Raw genomic sequence first — 8,082 nt, forward strand, 5'->3', positions numbered from 1 at the left:
GTTTGTGCAGTAACTACACCATAAAGCACCTTTCATCCTGAACAAGAGACCCCTGGGGCACCTTAGTGTGAATCAAGCAGTGCAAGAACATAAGAGCTGCCAGACAGCATAAGGGCAATGATCCATCTAGCCTGGCATTCAGCTTCTCCAATGGTAATGGAGGCTGGAGAGGAAAGGTCTGAGATGCAGCAGGTGGTCTGTCCACTGTGGTTTATACCTGGTATCCAGATGAACTTGAAAATGTAACAAAAGCACATGGGAAGATCTTCACTATTCAAATGCCCTCCAGTGTGGGGGACTTCCTGAAAGCTAGAACAGTGCTGTGCACCAGGAGTTTCATTTGCAACAGATTGACCCAGACCAGGATGTGTCCCATCTGTGCCAGGGACTCAATGGATGTTTTGTCTGACCATTTACCTAATGGCATTTGATTAATATTTGGAAAGTGCATCATCAGATGCTTGTTGTTGTTGTTTAAACCTTAATGTTATTCCTTCACGTTAAATAAAGACCACCTTTTAGCAGCTGCCAAAAGAGCTCAGTCAAACAAAGGGTTCTTTCAAAATTCTGATGGGAAAGTGAGGGAGCTTTTTACTCAAATACAAAACTCATCACCACCAGATTCACCTTCCTTACGAATGGACCAGGGGTGAGGTGGGGGAGGCAGCTCCAGCAAGGTGGCCTTCAAAATGGATTAGGCCAATTCATGAAGAGACCATCAGTGGATAGTTGCTATGAGATTCCTCCTCCTCCTGTTGACATTTGAAACCCAGACCATGGAGACAAGCAATGTGGAAGGTTTGTTGCCTCCACCATGCTTTCCTGATGGACACCTCAGAGGTAATGGTTACATGGCTAGGATTCATGTTTTGAAACTCCTATCAGATTTTTTTCAAAAACAACCATAAAATCTTACACAGGTGGAAGCACGCAGGGATGAAATAACGTCACAATTACAAATGAGAAAGAACGGCAAAGCAGGATAGGCTCAGAAATTCATGAAAAATGAACAACGCAAGATGGAATCCTGAATTATACCCCCAGTTGTCACATTTCACATTGGAAGTTACATTGTAAACTTCAACTTTTTGTCCCACATTGAGCAGTTCCGGGGGAAAGCAGATCATAGCACCTAGTAGAAACTTCTTGAATTTCTCCTTCTCCAAACTTCTTTCCAAGTCTCTCGCCCCGGCATACGCCTAGAAACACATACACACAAAACCTACCATAGCTGCCTGTTTGATAAGGGAGTGTGGGGAGATTGCTTGCAAGCAAAACTGCATCCCACTGCATCCCACAAGTTTCTATGGCAGGGATTGGGAACCTCCTCCTTGACCACTGGCTGTATTGACTGAAGCTGATGAGAGTTGGATTCCAGGAACATCTAGAAGGCACCACCCTGATCTATGGATTGGGGAAACTAGCATGCTAAATGCCACTATAGCCACCTGCTGTGAGAGTATGGCGGAATCTACATCATACGTTTAATACACAATTATGCCACTTCTCCCAAAGAATCCTGGAACTGTAGCTTACCCCTTGCAGAGCTACAATTCCCAGCATTCTTAACAAACTCCAGTTCCCTGGATTCTTTGGGGTAAGCTATTACTGTTAAAATATAAGAGTGTTTTAAATATGTGGTGTGGTTGTGACCTAAGACTCCTTTGGAAGCTGCAAAGATGCCTGCATTGCAGAGTGTTGGACTAGATGACCCTCGCAATCTCCTCCTTCCAGCTCTACAGTTCTCTGATTCTCTGATTCAGCACTTGTGGCTGCTCATTGACTCCTTATTTCAGGGTCCTTACCTGCTTCTTCTTTCTTCTTCTTCTTTGGCGATCACTCATAGCCGAGTAAGATTGTGTTCCATAAACACGGTTTTAACAATGAGTCCGTAAGTGACTGTGGAGGCCAATTCTGGACCCACACGTCCTTCCACAGTGGGGACATTAGTTCCCGGATGGGAGTTGATCACGGTGTGGATTTGCCAAGCGTGCCTTCCTCTTAGCACATTTCTCCCTTGCATTCTGAGTTTGAGAGTCTTCAAAGCCCATGGCACCTTTGGTAAAGACTGTTCTCCAACTGAAGCGCTCGCAGGCCAGTGTTTCCCAGTTGTCAGTGTTTATACTACATTTTTAAAGATTTGCCTTGAGACAGTCTTTAAACCTCTTTTGTTGACCACCAGCATTACGCTTTCCATTTTCAAGTTCGGAATAGAGGAGTTGCTTTGGAAGACGATCATCAGGCATCTGCACAACATGACCAGTCCAACGAAGTGTGAGCATGACCAGCTGTTGCAGCAGAGGTGCACAAGGCACTGCCTTCACATTTTCGAGTCACAGCAAGACTCTTACATTTTTTATGATAGCCATTTCTCCCTTTCTGTTGTAATTTCTTTAGAGCTCCATTTTATCATTCTTTTACCTGCCAGTTCATTGTCCATTGTTAAATAGACTTGTAACAGACCTGTTTTCATAATAATGCAGTGTTATAATGATGGTGGAGGAGGAATGTGGGTTTAATACAGTGGTACCTCGGGTTAAGAACTTAATTTGTTCTGGAGGTTCATTCTTAACCTAAAACTGTTCTTAACCTGAAGCACCACTTTAGCTAATGGGGCCTCCCGCTGCTGCTGCGCTGCTGCCACGTGATTTCTGTTCTCATCCTGAAGCAAAGTTCTTAACCAAAGGTACTATTTCTGGGTTAGCGTCTGTAACCCGAGGTACCACTGTAATATAGAAAGACCCTAAGGCTGTAATACTAAGCATGCCTACTAGAAAGTGAGCTAATATGGGCTGCTGCTACTCAGAGTAAACACGTGGAAGGATGGGTGTGCTTTGCTGTCATAGTCAAGGGGGGTGGGAATCTTTTCCTGTAATAGTCAGCTGGTGATCTGCTTTGATTTTTGTGCAATTTTTAATTGTATTGTAATTGTTATAAATCACGTTGATTTTTTAAAAATTAACTTGCAGTAAGTAAATAAATAAAATGGGGGAATGGATCCTAATTGTGCAAGTTCACTCCAATGTTTGAGGGATTTTATGCTTGCTTAGTTTTTGTTTGTTTGCAAATCTTTTTGCAAAGAGCATGTCCTCAGTGATGTAAAATATTTCTAGGGTTGCTAACTGCCCAGCACAACCCCTCACCAAACAATATTCTAGTCTGCTGCTGTGCAGTTTGATATGCCCCCCCCAATGTCTTCAGGTGAAACTTTTCACAGCATGGAGATAAAACACGATCCGTCGCCATTGTCATTTATCAAATTATCTCATTTATTTATTACCTCAGATACGTATGTAACACCATTTGAATCCACTAATAAATGATGCCCGAACCCTGAGTTGCTCTTAAAAGCACAGCTACAGTGACAGCTTGCAAATTTGGCAACCCTGTGTTCCCATTTTTAATGCCTGATTTGTAAGTGAGCCACTATAGGGCATCACTGATAGCAAGCAATGCCATATGTGACATTAATTGCCTCTCTGTTGAGGCTGTTGTGTTACCGCACCGGGCCTGAGCACACAGTAATTGCCTAATAACAATAATTAATAGATAATGCAGCCCTATTACAAGACAGCATGAAATCTCATGCTCCTGTACACTGCTCATCTATTGGCCCTCGCCCTGCAGAAACACACACATGAATAATGTCTTGGTATATGTCACGAGAGGGGGAGAAATAAATGTATTAACTGAGTCTATGGTTTTGGTTGATTAAAGTCATCTGACTTTAGCATGCCCACCAATTAATCAATTAAGTACTAAAACTCAGCAAAACCTCAACGCAACATGACACAATTTTCATAATTTTCATTGCAGACAGGTAGATTTCCTTTATTCAGTCAGTTTTAATCTGCAAGCAGTGCGTTGCTCAATGAATGTTTGCAGGCCTAATGATAAGTCTACACTATCCATCATTTTAATGGTACTTCTGTACTGAGATGCAGCAGCAAATGCGGGGACAGGAACTTAAAAAGGGGACAACTTCCCACTCCCCCACCCCAAGAATTTTCTAAAAAGAAAATAAAAGTGGGAAGCTCAAGATTGCCTGGCAGTCATTTTGTTGTAGGGTTTTTTTTGGGGGGGGGATTCCATCTGAATGATGCCTTGAGTCACTTTCAATTCTTGGGGTCCTGTATCCCATGGAGATTAGAATCTGACAAGAGGATTTTGTTGAACTAGTCAAATAGGTTTCTTTGCAAGCCAATGGCCTTATACTCAGATAATTGTTCTTCTAGCCCTGCATTGTCTACTCTGAGTTGCAATGACTCCCCAAGGTCAAGGACTGGCTGAGCTGGGATGACAAGAGACCTCTCTTGGGCCCTCATCATCCTGATTCAGCCAGTCCATGACAGATGAATGCCCCCTTATCCTTTTTACTGGAAATGCATTCCCCCCCGCCCCACCAAAAATCGAAAGGGTCTCAGGAGGGACTCAGGAGGGCCACACAGGCTCCCCATCCCAGATCGAGGGGTTTCCAGACTTTTCCAGTACCTCTAGAACGCCTTCCACACTGTGCTATCATCAGCTGAAGAACCCTGCCTGTCTATCACAGATCTCCAGTCCTGCAGGCTGCTGAGGATCCTGGGAACAGGCCATTCACTAGAAAGACCATCTCTTTGTGGGAGAAACTGGCCCAGTTAATCAAATCTCTCTCTTTGCTGTGTTAAGTGAGAAGTACACTTCAGAAGACTTCCAACATTCCAATGTTTTGTAGGGGAAATCCCTCATTTCAGGGAACTGTGTTTGCCTTTTACTGGTTTTCTCACTGAGTAATCCCAATAACCTTTCCTGTATTTTTGTTGGGAGCTGCCCAGTGTAGCTGGGGCAAGCCAGTCAGGTGGGCAGGGTAATAAATTCAAACACAAACACTCCAGGGTGACCCAGAACACAATTTGTGTGGTTAGGTAATTTTAGCCTCTGGGCTTAATTGATGATGGTAGTACTGTGTGCTGAACTTCCCTTACTTGTAAATGTGGTGAGCTGAGTAGGGGCCCTAGACTTCTGGCCTAAAGTCCTGCCCGGATGGCACCACCAAGAGCACTGAGTCAATCAGGCAAACAATAAATCAATCGTGTACTCCTGACAGCAAAAGACTTGCAGGGAACAAGCTACCAGAACAGTTTACATTGAGCCCTGCTCCTTCCTGCAGTACGAAAAACCTCCAAACAATGCAAGAAAACTTTTTGTTATTGGCTGAACGTGTCCACCCCTTATAGGGGAAGGAACCATTCACAATGGCTCACAGGGTCACGAGAAGCAGCAGCACTGGCTCCATCTATCACAAATCACTGCAAGATAAGAAAGAAAACCTGTAGGTGGGGCGGGGGGGGGGGAGATGGCACCACTGACTTCTTTCCAGCATTGCTGCTGGGGCTGAAGAAGGCTTGGATCAGCAGAGCAAAAAATTAAAAATGAAAGATGTGCAAACTGCTAGATCAGCAACTAGCATGCACACTTCACTGAGGAAGTGTGGGGGAGGGGAGATTTGAAGTGAGAAGCCTAGAATGTTACAGAAATATTGCACTGGTAGGCTGCTTTGGCAAAAGTGAATTTTGCCAGATTTATGTCAGTGTCTAACCTATTGCTGAGCCAGTGACCTAAAATTGTAGTTATCAGTGGGGAAGTATAAAATACAAGAAGCAGTCGGGGGACCAGTTCATGTTTGGGGGTCGAGGAAGAGATTCATCATAAAGGTTCATATTGGGACTGCTGGTGCCCTTTCCCATGTTCATAAATGATCTGAAGTGAGCGGCAGGATGGCTGTGTTTGCCAGAGGTTATTCAGTTATGAAAGATAGTGAAAGCCAATGCAGATTGTGAAGTGCCCCAAAAGCAGCTTTTGTAGCTGGAGAAGGGACAACAAAATGGTAAATGAGCTCCAGTGTCTGAAAGCGTTGCATGTTGAAATGAGACACAATTCTAGCTGTGTATGTACTATGTACATGTACTATGTACACAGAGATGGGGCCTGACCTAGCAGCAACTAACAAAGGAAGTGATCTTAGGGTTGTGGGAGTAACCCAGTTAAAACTTAGAAGAAAGAAAGAAAGAAAGAAAGAAAGAAAGAAAGAAAGAAAGAAAGAAAGGCAGGCAGGCATATTTCATGCTAGGGATTATTAAGGCTTGAAATTATTATTACGGTTTGAAAATAAAACTGTCAGTTTCGTTGTACCTTTGCACAAATCTATGCTGCCGCAATGTTGGAATACTACTTACAGTTCTAGCTGCTCCATCTCAAGAATGCCATTTCAGAGGAAGAGGAAGAAAAAGGGGTGACCAAAAATGATCAGAGGGTTAAAGTACCTTCCCTACATACAAAAGTTAAAATGGATTTCTCTTTTGGGAAGTGGGGCTCTTTATACAAGTACAGTGGTACCTCAGGTTAAGTACTTAATTCGTTCCAGAGATCCGTACTTAACCTGAAACTGTTCTTAACCTGAAGCACCACTTTAGCTAATAGGGCCTCCTGCTGCTGTTGCGCCGCCGGAGCACAATTTCTGTTCTCATCCTGAAGCAAAGTTCTTAACCTGAAGCACCATTTCTGGGTTAGTGGAGTCTGTAACCTGAAGCATATGTAACCTGAGGTACCACTGTACAGCTGTGTCATACCTCACCTTTTCTATAGTGCAGCATTTGGTTCTTTGAGTCCGAGGCTGGGAGAAACCGAGCAAAATTCTGCTTTTCCCATTGCCCAGAAGTATGTGAATGTGCATGCCTGTATGCATTGTTGTTTATGCGCAAAAGAGATAATGTGGTGTACACAGGGAAGTGACATCTGGGTGGTGTTTGAAATAGCTGGTATCAAGGGAAGAGCTTTGGAGCATGAACTTGTCCACTATGGGGGTGGGACCTACTGGTTAACTTAAAGCAGGGCTGGGGACCCTCAAACCTAGGGGTCAAATGTGGCCCTCCAGACCTTTCCCAAGGCCACACATATCTCCAGCTCTGCTTTATACCCTCCATGAGTGTTTCTACCTGTCTGGAATGTGTCCATCAACTCTGATGAAGTTTCTTGCTTTTCCTGGACGGAGAATACAAAGGTGTGTGTGAGAGTGAAGAAACTAGGTAGAATTCATATTAGTTGCTCTGCCCACCTTTGCCTCTAGCCCCACCCATCCATGGAATGTGGCCCCTAGAAGGTTGCCCCAAAGGGAGCTGTGGCCCTTGAACTTAAGAAACTTAAAATATCAGTGGTTTGCTCACTGGAATGCACTCTGATGCCCACTTACTGTGGGATTTCCTTCTGAGTAAACAACTCTCATGGGATTGGGCTGCTGGTTTTACTGTGTTTAATGGCCAAGAAAGCTAGAATATAGCTAGTAGCTAAAGCTGGTGACTTTTCTCCCATAAATTTGGGGATGGGGTAAATACTGTTATGAGTTCATGGAGGGGGGCAGATTTCCCAGAATTCTTGGATTAGGTAAAAGTTAGAATTAATCAAGTTTTGATTAAACAGTGCCAAATGCTGAAACCCCCTAGTTTAGTTTATGCTAACAACCAGCTTGGCAAAGCTGCTAAGGTGGACCATTGGCAGCAGACAGGTGATGACCCATCAATGTAAAGGTGCTGTCATGGGCTCCCAGCTGGTTGTCCAGGAAAGTATAAAGACAAGGAAAAGTTTCTTACAGCCCTTTTTTATTTCAAACTTTACAGAGAAAGGCTATAGAACCCAGCCTCTTGGATAATGGTGTAGTCCAGAGTGAATCTCCACCCTCCCATCACTTCTACATTCGTCATCACCATCCTCTCCCCTACGGGTGCTGCTACGTGTCCTCTGTCTTTGAGCTCTTTGCTCTCCTACTTTTAAGGCTTGCTGGGTTCTGGGAGATGGTGGGTCTGGAATGCTTTCTAGTGACAGTGTCATCTGGCTGCTGCTCCAGCTCTGCCTGCTCCTCCTCTCCCATGATTTCCCAACTTTCCCCCTCATCTGTCTTTGAGCTGTGACCTCCTGCAAACCACTGTTGTAAATCTATACGGTCTTCCTCTTCCTCCTCCCTGAAAGGGTCAGGATAGGGAGGTGGTCTCCACCACTCCTCCTCATCTGCCCAGCCCCTGACCACCAAGGAAACCACCAGAGGGCCAT

Source organism: Podarcis raffonei, chromosome 2 (assembly GCF_027172205.1).
Source record: "Podarcis raffonei isolate rPodRaf1 chromosome 2, rPodRaf1.pri, whole genome shotgun sequence".
Taxonomy (NCBI): Eukaryota; Metazoa; Chordata; class Lepidosauria; order Squamata; family Lacertidae; genus Podarcis; species Podarcis raffonei.